Genomic DNA, 13682 nt, shown 5'->3' on the forward strand with positions numbered 1-13682 from the left:
AAAAAACATCAAAACATATCGTATTTATTAAATATTTTTGTTGTCATATTCATACACTTTTAATTTTTGTATAGTTCACCTACGTCTGCTTGCGACGAACTTTATTTTATAATACTTTTCAGATGGAGTAAAATTGATAAGCAATGCCGATCTGGTTAATACTTGGCTCGATCATAAGGACAAGAAATCAAAATTATATGTATTTCAAAAAATGTGTTCTTTATTAGATATTGATGAACCCTCCAGTCAAATGAGACACCACTTGTGCCTGAAAAAGTCCACTATGTTGGAGCGAAACGTCGCATAAAAAAAGTTTCCATCTTTCAGTTTATTATAAAACCACATACCCAAGAAAAGGAAAAAATAATATATGGATATGGTCTATTAAAGAGGTAACTATTAACATCTGAACCCCTCATACCAACAAAAAGAACAGTAACAACGCGAAAAAGTAACATATTATAAAATGATGTACAGAAATATCTTATATGTGAGGATACATCGTCTACCTGTGATTTGGATACTATAAATTTGGAAGATTCTGTCAGCAGTGATTCTTCTGAATCAGAGTAGTTACGATCTATGCATTTTGTTGTCCTAAAGTAAATTTATAGTATCTTAAGTTTTTTTTTAATTAAATATTACTTTAATAAAAATGTTTTTCTTTAATTAATTAAAGAAAAACATTTTTATTTTATATTAGACTTATATTGTAGGAATCATGTTCTAATGTTATTTCAATTCTTTTTTATCACAGGGATTTATTTAATACTTACACCGTTTTCATACTATAAATTAATTATTATTTGCTTAGATGGAACACATATTATATAGATGGAACACAATATTATTTATAAGATTTTTTTTTCATAAACGTGGGACTAAGAACATCATCATTTAGTACAATGAGAGTACTCATCATTTGTGTCAAATAAACCTAGTTTGAATAAATTGCTTACAATAAAAGAGAAGTTTTGCATTTTTGTCCTCTAGAGCCATATGTTCGAAGCACTGTGGTCGTGCCGCTCGCGCCGCTCGCTCTCGCCGATACCTATTCAAAATCAATTAAAGTATTAAAGCGCTCTCTTAAATAATATAAAATACAGCGACAGATATAGAGGAAAAAAATTAAAAGTTATACAAAATGACGGATTAAAAGCAGAAAAAATAACACTCTTTGCTTACTGGCCGACCAACCCCAACAATCAGAGCTGCAACAAGTCAGTTTTACAAAGACTTAAGTTTAAGTCATTCAACATATTCAACATAATTTCAACAACATTCAACAAAAATTCAACATAAAGTTTAAATGATTTAGATGATTATGAAGTCTTAAGTCTTTGACTTACATTATTTTATTTCAAGTCAAGTCATTTTCAGACTTTTTCGAAAAAGACTTAAATCTTTTTATATTTTTGAATAAAGACGTCACAAGTCATTTTAAAAAAGACTTAAATTTTAAGTCTTAATTCAGCTTTCGAAAAATGACTTAAAATCAAATGACTTAAGTTTTCTGCAGCTCTGGATACAAACTATTTTTTAAAATTAATTTGAACTGTGACGTTTAATTTGTAATCAAAAATTATTTACCTTATAGTTATAATAATTTTATTTTATGTTGTGGAAAAAATAAAATTCTTTTTACGACAAAAAATCGATTATTGTAATAAACTTGGAAGTTATTAAATGTCAAACATATTTATCAATATTACATAAAATATCGGTACTAAAAAATCATACAGTAGATATGTATATACACGTTTAAAATATATGTTATTACCAGGGGCGGCTCGTAGCACTGGAAGATGGTGAGGCACATTAGAAGAGAATTTTTATTAGTATCTATATAGGGTGACCATTAGTACGAGGAAGTTCAATATCTTCGGAGTTGACAAATATATGAAAAAAAAGTTCTATATAAAAAAGTGCATATCCTAAAAAAATATTTTGTTTAAAATTGCAATCGCATTACCATTTTTCTTTGCAGAATTGGGTTCAGCATAAAATTCAGAATAGATCACACTATTGATTTATTTGAAGCACTATATATGCGGGATTTCCATGATAATTCATATTTGAAAAATGTCATTTTTTAAAAAGTGGTAAAAACCTGGAGTGAATTTGACTTATTGATATATTATTGCTTAAGTACGTATATAGCGAGGTATTTAGGACAAAAGAAGAAATCAGAGAAAAATTTACATTATTTTATACAGGGATTTTTTTATGGCACGGCCAACATTGCAATATTATAATGCTATATCTCAATTTTTTAAATGCAATACACACTGTATATTATTTTTAATATTTTAGATACCTACAAACTTAAAAAGCAAACATTTTTGTATTTAAAATATTTCTAAACTTTTAGCAGTTGCCTTAAGCCTTATGTAATATAATTCACAGTATTATACCGTATGATCGAGTAAAAACGGCGTAAGCGATGGCTATGAAGTGAAGATCGCTGTCATTTTACATGTAAAATTATATGGGAAATGTTATCGATCGTCATTTTCAAGCCAACTGGACGCCGTTTTTTTTCGATCATACGGTACCTATTACAAAGGCTATTGCAACACTAAAGTTTTATCAAAGCGTGCTCAGGATATTTTGTCTTATATTTTACTCTGTATGGTAAAATTTTGTTTTTCTACCCATCCTATAAAAATAAAACAAAATGAAATCTCTGTAACAGGTTGCTTTACTTTTTGACTATACGAGTACACAATTTATCTAGAAATGATTCGAATTCGAAAAACTTTACCTCTGATGATGCATGGTCCCTCTAAATCATCATATCAATCAACAAGTCACTGCCCACTTTTTAGGTATTTACTTAATAGGTTGTAATCAGTAAGACGAGTAATTAAACATGCAATTCACATTAAAAAACGTATATATTAATCAATTAGAGACAAAACAGTGCAATAACCGGCAGAGTTAATTCAAACTGTGATTCAAACTAATACAAATTCCCAAATAATACAATTCTGCATTTTCAGCCTGTCGCCTAAAATCTCTCGGACTGATCGGGAAGTGGTACATATTTTTAACGAACGGCTTTTAAGGTTTAAATTTACATTTGAGGCTCGCATCAATACGGTCTTTTTACGCGCTACTACTCCATACTTTTTATCTCTCTTCAACTAAAGGTTTTGCCTATGCTTTTTCTTTTCATTCTATAGATTTAAGATTCCAATGAACGCTGTCGCTCCGTCAATGCGATATACCACAATACGTTAGACAAGGAAAGGCGAGAGGCAAACCTCTGCACATATACTTCTTAAAGAACAAATGAGATGGATATATATATCGTCGAGTTTAGGTTGTCGCCCACTAGACCGCGGCGCGACGCGGCGCGGCGCCATGTGGAAATTTCTTTTGTCTGCTTGCCATGTATTTAAATGGACCAACGCACATTAGAGCGCGCAGCGCAGAAGCGCGCCACGGAATTTCCGTCAAGAAGTCGGAAGACTTCTCTAGCAACTTTTTTCCGTCTCCCGCGTTTCGACGCGTTGCAGTGTGCGTACTCACAAGGCAGATAATTTTGCATTCGAGTCTTTTCAGTTGGCTTTTTGACTAGGAACTAGTGATATGTATTAATGGCAGAATTGTATTTTTAAAGGTAAATTAGGCAAATCGATTTTCATAAAGGAATATGATATTTTTTTTAGTCTTCCCTCACTAGAGACAGATGGACGAAATGCTTTTCTATCAAAGATTTAATATAATTGAGGGGTGTAGAGGCAAAACTGGCAATCTCCACTTTTTAACAAAAGTGACAATCTCCAATTTTTAAATTCTAATTACCTAAATATATAAAAAAGATCAGGGTTTTTTTTGACCACATAACTAATATACACATCAGAATAAATAAGAATTATCAAAAATATTAGTAATTTGTCTCTTCTGAAAAAATATGATGAGTAGATATACCCGGTGTTTTTTCTTCTAAAACCCTCAATTGAGGAGAGTGCGTAAATGTTTCCTTTATATTTTGTAATACTGAAAAAAATGATTTTGTCTTTTATTAAATCTGGAAAAAGATGGTAAAATTCTCCAAATTTCTTTCTTTTTTCGTTAATCGTATGAGTCCAAACTTTTCCTCACCCCCTCTTCCTCTTCCTCTGTTAGAAGAGCACAAAAAATACGCTTTCGTTCGTACTTGAACTCATTGCTTTAAAAACTAAACTACAGTAAGTAAAAGACACTTCGACTATAACTAAATAGCGTTGCCGCGTTTCAAAAGCGCGCTATAGTGGGCGCAGTCCCTTCGCAGCCGGAAAAAATTCTCTTCCCAGCGCCGCGCCGCGCAGCGGTCTAGTGGGCGACAACCTTTTGTCGCATATGGAAAAGGAAGCGCGTTTAAAGAAATACCATCGACGTAATTTATTGTAGAATGACGGATAAAAAAAAACAATTATTATTGATGCAAATAGGGAAAAAAATATAAAATTGTGATTAAAGATGTATCGATTAATACGTGTAATTCTTCAAATGTATTGGTGAGGCACTGCCTCATCTGCCTCATAGGACAAGCCGCCCCTGGTTATTACATTATTTTTTATTTAATTATACATTATACACACGTTAATAAATAAATAATTGTCTTGATAATCAGTCCACTGTAACTGTTAAATACATTTTGCATTATCGACTTAGATATTCTAATATTATAAAGGCGAGACTATAAAATTCAAAATTGTATATGCATTACTCAAAAATGAACGATATATTAGTTTACGTTTTAATAAATATTTTGTTCCGTCTAGGCACAAGCTAATTTCTGATGCTACGTCATTGGAGAATTTCGCGTGGTGACAACTTGCCTCACTTTCAGCTGCCGTGTTACCTGTCCCCTCTCTTTCCTTGTCTAAGAATCAGATCGTTTTATTTGGGGTCTGCGCATAAAAATCGTGTCGAACCGAAAAGAATAAACTTACGCAAGATTTGATATTCTCATTTCATTGATATAATCTAAAATATTATCAGCGTTACAGTGTCCCCGGATCATTTGAAAAGTGGTAGCGTATTTGTTATTTTAAATGGAACACCTAGTATTACACTAATGTCACTAGTATCACAATAAAAATATTTTTAACCTAACGTAGGTTCCTTTCTTTCATTTAGATTGCTTGTTATACAGTTGGTCAAAATATTACCTCTTCAACTTTGTTGAACGACCCTGGGTTGTCTGGGTGTTGTCGGATCATTTGAAAGGTGGTAGCATATTTGTTATTTTAAATGGAACACCTAGTATATTATTACATTTTTGGAAACTACTTTCATATCTCATGATTTTTCTTCTTTTTCTATACCTATCTTATAGTTTTCGGGATAAACAATAAAATATGTGTAAAATTGGCAAAAACATGATTTTGATTAAGCATTGGTAAAATGGTGACTTGAACATATTTAAAGTTGAAATTTGGGTTATAACGAAAGTCGGAAACGCGCAATTCGTTAGAAAAGAAGAGTTAATCCATTTGATATTATTATCTGACTTTATACAATAATTGAGAGTTTATGAATTATTGCTGGACAAACTTCTTTAATATTATTTTGAATTATTTTCCTCGAGAAAAAAGTAGGAGGATAACCTATAAAAAGAAATGAGATCCCATCAAAAACAAAGAATGTAAAAAATGTCTCGAAATACAATTCTTCCACTATAAAAAGTTGTGGGATCTCATGTAAAACAAAGTCAGTTTATTTTATTTAGTTTCTCTTTAAGCACCTATTCAACAATTTTGTTACAACTTGTTAGTATCAATATTAGACATCTTTATTTCTGTAATAAGTATAATGACTTGGCCATTGCACGGCACCGTAATTAAAAAAGAATAATCTACCATTTCGATTACTAAGTAAATTTAACCAAAATGTCCTTAAGAATAAATGAATCGTGAATGGTGGGCTCTATAGAATATTAAGCTCAGTAGTTTTAGGTTTAGAATTCACACTTAATAACGGTCAGTGGTCAGTGATACTTCTGACTACAACGTTGTGTAAGGAAAAATAAATAAGGACAACGGAAGTCTCTTAGTTTCACATTTAATATTGTTATAATATTTTTTTATACACGTATAATTGGGTCCATTTTTTTATGGATGCCCGGTATAGTGTTTGAATGTGAAACCTCCAAAAATATCCTAATTCTTGAATCTGAAACAACAAAAAAAATAGATATAACAAACAGAGATCAGTACGTTTCAAAATGCAGTTTGTGTTAAAAAATTGCAAAGAATTGAAAAATAATGTAAGCAAAAACGGAAAGATTGTTAAAGCTGTAGTGGGTTTACTAATAGGACATTGTAAGCTGAACAGGCATCTAAACTCTAAACCTGTTTGGAACATGTGCAGATTTCAGTCAATCTCAAGAAGAAACGACAGAAACACATTTTATGGCAAATGTGCGGTTCTTTCTACTGGTAGGCCACTGACGAAAAGCTTTATGGAGTGTACAGTCTTCAAGTTGCTAGACTTTTTCAAAAAAAAAATAAGACTGGAGAATGTCTAATCTAAAATGAACCAATTTGAGAAAAATAAAATCCTGTAGAACATAACTGGTATTATTGGCAATAAAATCAGTATATGAGAAAAACCCTAAAACATTTTTTGGGGGAAATACCAAAAGAAGATACATTTTTTTTTAAATCCAAACTATCTATTTATATAAAGACTTACATTTTTAGGCACTTTCCTTTTTTACGTAGGTATCCTTCTTTACATGGAATATGGCCGAGGAGCGTATGGCGATTGACTCCCTTGCTCCCTACATCGCTTGATGTAGATATACCTGCGTTTAAGACTGTTACCACAAGTACCAGAAGAACTAAGGTTGTTAATTTTACCATATTTGTTTAGAAATAAGACTTTAAACTCAAATTGTAGCTGATTCCCTTCGTGTCGGAACATTTATACGATTTTTTCAATTTATGAAACCCATAAAATTTAGCGATAACGACAAAGCCAAATAATGAAGTTATACCGGGCGCGCAATACATTAGCGTCGCTGCAAGCATTAAGGCTGATTCATGGTACACCGTGACGGGCCGGGGCCGTGCGACGGTGAAGGCACGGCCAAATATTGTCAAATGTTATTTATACGTATGCATTCATGCTAAGCCGAGCACGGGCCGAGCTTCGCCAGAGCGCGTCCGTGCCCGGCTCGGGTACGGCCCGGTGTACCATGAATCAGCCTTTATACGGATCAATCGAAAATGATTGGAATGGGTGGCAAACCCGTCATAAAGGAATTTATGTTTGGTGATTGGTACCGATGGCAAAACAAATTATATAGATCGAAAAATTTCAGCAGAGTAATAATAATAATAAAGAACTTTATTCGGTAAGGAAGAAGGAAACACGAGTAAAAAAATCAATAACATTTCTAAACAGTTGTTGTTCGACAGCAACTGTTTAAATACAGCGAACGACAAAAATAGCGTTCGGTTGGCTTGGATAATAACATCGATGACATTTTCCATATAATTTTACATTTAAAATGACAGCGATCTTCATTTCATAGCCATACAATAATTGAAAGTTTATGAATTATTTCTGGACAAACTTCTTTAATATTATTTTGAATTATATTATATTACCCGAGAAAAAAGTAGGAGGATAACCCATAAAAAGAAATGAGACAAAACATAGAATGTAAAAAATGCCAAGTCTCGAAGTACAATTCTCCCACTATAAAAAATTGTGGAATCTCATGTAAATAATAATAATAGCTCCCGTATATAGCGTTTAACGCCTTGGGAGTGGCAAGGTACAGCTTGCCATACTGGGACCGTTCGGTATACAAGGAAGGTAATGTGGCTAGCACTACGCTTCAACCGTCTATTATTACCTCAGGATTGTGAATCCCAAGAACTCATTTAAGGCTGACTCGACCTAGGTACCCAAACTATCTTTATTTTAATAAAAATAGTCGGCTGATCAAATACCGGGTGTGGTTACGAACCCACTACCTTGAGATTGGTAGACGAGAGCCTGTACCTCTACGTCACCAGGCACCTATCTCATGTAAAACAAAGTCATTTTATTTTATTCAGTTTCTCTTTAAGCACCTATTCAACAATTTTGTTACAAATTGTTAGTATCAATATTAGACATCTTTATTTGTGTAATAATTATAATGACTTGGTCATTGCATGGCACCATAATTAAAAAAGAATAATCTACCATTTCGGTTACTAAGTAAATCTAACCAAAATGTCCTTAAGAATAAATGAATCGTGAATGGTCGGCTCTAGAATATTAAGCTCAGTAGTTTTAGAATTTAGATGAGTTCACACTTAATAACGGTCAGTGGTCAGTGATACTTCTGACCGAAACATTGTGTAAGCAAAAATAAATAAAAACAATGGGGAAGTCTGAAATTCTTTTAGTTTCACATTTAATATTGTTATAATAAAAACAATATATATATATATATATATATAATCTAATTTTTTTATACATGTATAATCGGTCCTTTTTTATTGATGCCCGGTATACATTATTCTGCTTAGTGTTTAGTTGGATTCACTGAATTTGTATCTGAAACAACAAAGAAGATAGATAAAATAACAAATAAATAGAGACCAGCAGATTTCAAAATGCAGTTTGTGTAAAAAAATGCCACGAATTGTTGTAACAGTAGTTTTTTTTACATTATATTTTACATTTTATGACAAATGTGTGGTTTTTTGTACTGATAAGCCACTGACGAAGAGCTTTATGGAGGGTGCAGTCTCCAAGTTGGTAGACTTTTTGAAAAATTGATAAGAAAAGTGTCTAATCTAAAATGAACCAATATGAGAAAAAGAAAATCATGTAGAACATAACTATTATTATTGGTAATAAAATCGGTTATGAGAAAGTCTCTAAAACATTTTTTGGGGGGATACCAAAAGAAGATACATTTTTTTAAAACCCCAAACTATCTATTTATAAAAAACTTACGCTTTTATGCACTGCCCTTTTATACGTATGTATCCTTCTTTACATGGAATATGGCCGAGGATCTGGCGATTGACCCCCTTGCTCCCTACATCGCTTGATGTAGACATACCTGCGTTTAAGACTGTTACCACAATTACCAGAAGAACTAAGGTTGTTAATTTTACCATATTTGTTTAGAAATAAGACTTTAAACTCAAATTGTAGCTGATTCCCTTCGTGTCGGAACATTTATACGATTTTTTCAATTTATGAAACCCATAAAATTTAGCGATAACGACAAAGCCAAATAATGAAGTTATACCGGGCGCGCAATACATTAGCGTCGCTGCAAGCATTATACGGATCAATCGAAAATGATTGGAATGGGTGGCAAACCTGTCATAAAGGAATTTATGTTATGGTGATTGGTACCGATAGCAAAACAAATTATATAGATCGAAAAATTTCAGCAGAGTAATAATAATAATAAAGAACTTTATTCGGTAAGGAAGAAGGAAACACGAGTAAAAAAATCAGTAACATTTCTAAACAGTTGTTGTTCGACAGCAACTGTTTAAATACAGCGGATGAGAAAAAATGGCGTTCGGTTGGCTTGGATAATAACATCGATGACATTTTCTATATAATTTTACATTTAAAATGACAGCGATCTTCATTTCATAGCCATACAATAATTGAAAATTTATGAATTATTTCTGGACAAACTTCTTTAATATTATTTTGAATTATATTATATTACCCGAGAAAAAAGTAGGAGGATAACCCATAAAAAGAAATGAGACAAAACATAGAATGTAAAAAATGCCAAGTCTCGAAGTACAATTCTCCCACTATAAAAAATTGTGGAATCTCATGTAAATAATAATAATAATAGCTCCCGTATATAGCGTTTAACGCCTTGGGAGTAGCAAGGTACAGCTTGCCATACTGGGACCGTTCGGTATACAAGGAAGGTAATGTGGCTATAGCACTACGCTTCAACCGCCTATTATTACCTCAGGATTGTGAATCCCAAGTACTCATTTAAGGCTGAGTCGACCTAGGTACCCAAACTATCTTTATTTTAATAAAAATAGTCGGCTGATCAAATACCGGGTGTGGTTACGAACCCACTACCTTGAGATTGGTAGACGAGAGCCTGTACCTCTACGCCACCGGGCACCTATCTCATGTAAAACAAAGTCATTTTATTTTATTTAGTTTCTCTTTAAGCACCTATTCAACAATTTTGTTACAACTTGTTAGTATCAATATTAGACATCTTTATTTCTGTAATAAGTATAATGACTTGGCCATTGCACGGCACCGTAATTAAAAAAGAATAATCTACCATTTCGGTTACTAAGTAAATTTAACCAACGCCCTTAAGAATAAATGAATCGTGAATGGTCGGCTCTAGAATATTAAGCTCAGTAGTTTTAGAATTTAGATGAGTTCACACTTAATAACGGTCAGTGGTCAGTGATACTTCTGACTACAACGTTGTGTAAGGAAAAATAAATAAGGACAATAGAAGTATTTTAGTTTCACATTTAATATTGTTATAATATTTTTTTATACACGTATAATTGGTCCAATTTTTTATTGATGCCCGGTATAGTGTTTGAATGTGAAACCTCGAAAAAGCTCCTAACCCTGGAGTCTGAAACAACAAAAAAATATATAAAATAACAAATAGAGATCAGCACGTTTCAAAATGCAGTTTGTGTAAAAAAATTGCAAATTCCAAAAGAAGATACATACATTTTTTAAAAAAATCAAACTCTTATTTATACAGGGTGTTTCAAAACAAATGCGAAAAACTTCAGGGGTGATTCCTTGTTCATAATAAAGGGTAGTTTGCTTCATAAACGTTGGGTCAAAAGTCAACCGTTAGGGAAATATTGCGGTACAAATATGGCGGAAAAATAATGTTTTTATTTTTTATCTTGAAAACGAAAAGAGATAGACTAATAAAATTTTATGAAAGCATTACTGTTATGAAAACACACTTTCTGGAGATTTTTTCACTTTTTTAAAATGAGAGGAAGGGTTTGAAATAAACTACCCCTATCATTCTTGTTAACGAAATTTAAAGAAAAATCTTATCAAACACATGCAAAAAAATTAATTTGGATAGTTTAGTTTGTTTAGAAACTTTTTTTCTCTTGTATTTTTTGATAAAACTCACCGATTTGAAATTAAAAATAAAATGTTAAGCATTACATGTCAGGACAAAAAACATTTTCTGATAAAGAATCTAGTGGGCTGCTGTAATTTTTTTAGGAAAAAAATCTAGTCAGCTGCTGTTACTTTTAGGATGTTCCTAATATTATTTTATTTGACATTACTCTACTGCAATACGTTATTATCTAGATGATTATTATTATCGTTATTATCACTAGATTCTTAATCTAAAAATGTTTTTGTCCTGACATGTAATGCTTTACATTTTATTTTTTAATTTCCAATTGGTGAGTTTTATCAAAAAACACAAGAGGTAAAAAGTTTCTAAACAAACTAAACTATCAAATTAAAGCATTTGCATGTGTTTGATAAGATTTTCCCTCGTTCTTTCAAGAATGATAGGGGTAGTTTATTTCAAAGGCAAGTGTGTTTTCATAACAGTAATGCTTCCATAAAATTTCATTAGTCTATCTCTTTTCGTTTTCAAGATAAAAAATAAAAACATTATTTTTCCGCCATCTTTGTACCGCGATATCTCCCTAATGGTTGACTTTTGACCCAACGTTTATAAAGCAAACTACCCTTTATTTTGAACAAGGAATCACCGCCTAAAGTTTTTCGCATTTGTTTTGAAACACCCTGTATAAAAACTTACGTTTTTCTGCACTTCCCTCTTAAATGTACGTCTCCTTTTCTAATACAGTTTTCACTTCTGAAGAGATTGGGACCGGGTGCACGGCTTGATGTACTTGCGTTTAACACCATACTTGCGTTTAACACCATAAGTACCAGAAGAGCTAAGGTTGTTAATTTTACCATATTTGTTTAGAAATAAGACTTTAAACTTAAAACATTAAAGCTGATTCCCTTCGTGTCGGAACATTTATACGGTTTTTTCAATTTATGAAACCCATAAAATTTAGCGATAACGACAAAGCCAAATAATGAAGTTATACCGGGCGCGCAAAACATTAGCGTCGCTGCGAGCATTATACGGATTAATCGAAAATGATTCGAATGGGTGGCAAACCTGTCATAAGGGAATTTAGATCTGGTGATTGGTACCGATGGCAAAACAAATTATATAGATCGAAAAATTTCAGCAAAGTAATAATAATTATAAAGGGCTTGTTGACTAAGTTGCAGTTCGACAGTTGCGTTTCCAAGCTTTTTCCCGAAAGACTAACCGTTTTTTAAATAACAGATATTGTAATATTTGAGGGGCGTTATCACCCTCTTGGAATTTGAGATTCGAGAAACCCCTCCTTATCGAACCTCTACATCACACAGTCAACCCGTTTGCCAAAAATCAGCTTTAAAGTCAAACAGTTTAAGCAAAATCGTGATTACTCAATGGTCATATTTTATGAAACACCCTGTATAAATTTTTAAAAAATCTTAAAATATGTAAAACAACAAAATAAAATATACGTGTTTAAGAGTTTTTTCGGAAACTTGACCGTTTTTAAAATAAAAAATATTCGAGGGGTAAACGGCAGAGGAATTATGGTGTACACTATGAAGGAATTCTACAGGAATTCCAAGGAATTACGAGGAATTCCAAGGAATTCCATAGGAATTACTAGGAATTCCAATTATTTCTGTAAGAATTCCAATGAATTCCAAGGAATTCCTTTAGAAATTTAGAGGAATTCCACAGAATTAAGAGGAATTACAAGCAACTTTATAAAAATTAACGAACATTAGTAAACCATGAATACTATAATAGGTAGTACTAAATTTAAAGAATAACGTTTTGCAGGCGATTTTTTACTATCCGTTTTCGTTTTCGCTTCCAAAATTTCCCAATATCAAATATCTACAGGTTAGATATTCTTTTAATTTAATACTGTACCCTCGATTATATATCTAAAATATTTTCCAATAGTACAGCTGAACCACCCCCCGAGAGATCTAGTTATAACGTTCCCTGATTTCGCCATTTTAAAGAAACCCTCATAAGATTTTTTTTATTCAGTACTCCAGAAAGTGTAAAGTTGATTTTTCATTTCCTCGGAATAATACCTAGATATATACTATAGGGAAATTAATACAACTTTAGGTGCACTTCATCAATGATACCATGCGTAATCTTATGGAATTTACTGGTGATCGTATTATGACGTGCAACTGAAGTTTATTAATTTCCTTTCCTATAGATACGAGTATAACTAGGTACCTATCATTTTCAAAAAATCCGAAAAATTAATTTTAATAAGTAAGTGCCGACATATTTCCAGTATTTTACCTCATGATCCCCTATTGGTCCTAAAATTTAACTAAAAAAACGTAAATCTCGTAATAGTACTTTTTATTGTTAGATCTAGTACTTATAGAGACATTAGACATTTATAAAAATCACCAGAAAATTCATAGCGGAACTGCGAAACCGAGGTGGCAACGCTGGTTCAGACTGAAAGAGTTAACGAGTTCATACCAAGGAATTCCAAGGAAGACCTTGAATGATTGACCTTGACCTTGAAGACCAGGAATTCCAAGGAATTCCGAAGGAATTACGAGGAATTCTGAGGAATTATTTGAGTAAAGGGAATTACGGTGTA

At 32.3% G+C, this 13682-nt stretch overlaps 2 long non-coding RNA genes across 2 annotated transcripts; both read right to left on the minus strand.

Moving 5' to 3' along the window:
• Positions 1-6038: 6038 nt before the first annotated feature.
• Positions 6039-6844, minus strand: LOC115887522. The gene is made up of 2 exons (XR_004051097.1): positions 6688-6844; positions 6039-6165 (listed from the first exon to the last, which is right to left on the minus strand). It is a non-coding gene; the product is annotated as an uncharacterized LOC115887522 (long non-coding RNA).
• A 3627-nt stretch (positions 6845-10471) lies between these two features.
• On the minus strand, positions 10472-11986 carry LOC115887521. The gene is made up of 2 exons (XR_004051096.1): positions 11777-11986; positions 10472-10597 (listed from the first exon to the last, which is right to left on the minus strand). It is a non-coding gene; the product is annotated as an uncharacterized LOC115887521 (long non-coding RNA).
• Between the last annotated feature and the right edge of the window lie 1696 nt (positions 11987-13682).

This window comes from Sitophilus oryzae, unplaced genomic scaffold, assembly GCF_002938485.1.
Source record: "Sitophilus oryzae breed Bouriz unplaced genomic scaffold, Soryzae_2.0 scaffold_576_pilon_pilon, whole genome shotgun sequence".
Classification (NCBI taxonomy): domain Eukaryota; kingdom Metazoa; phylum Arthropoda; class Insecta; order Coleoptera; family Curculionidae; genus Sitophilus; species Sitophilus oryzae.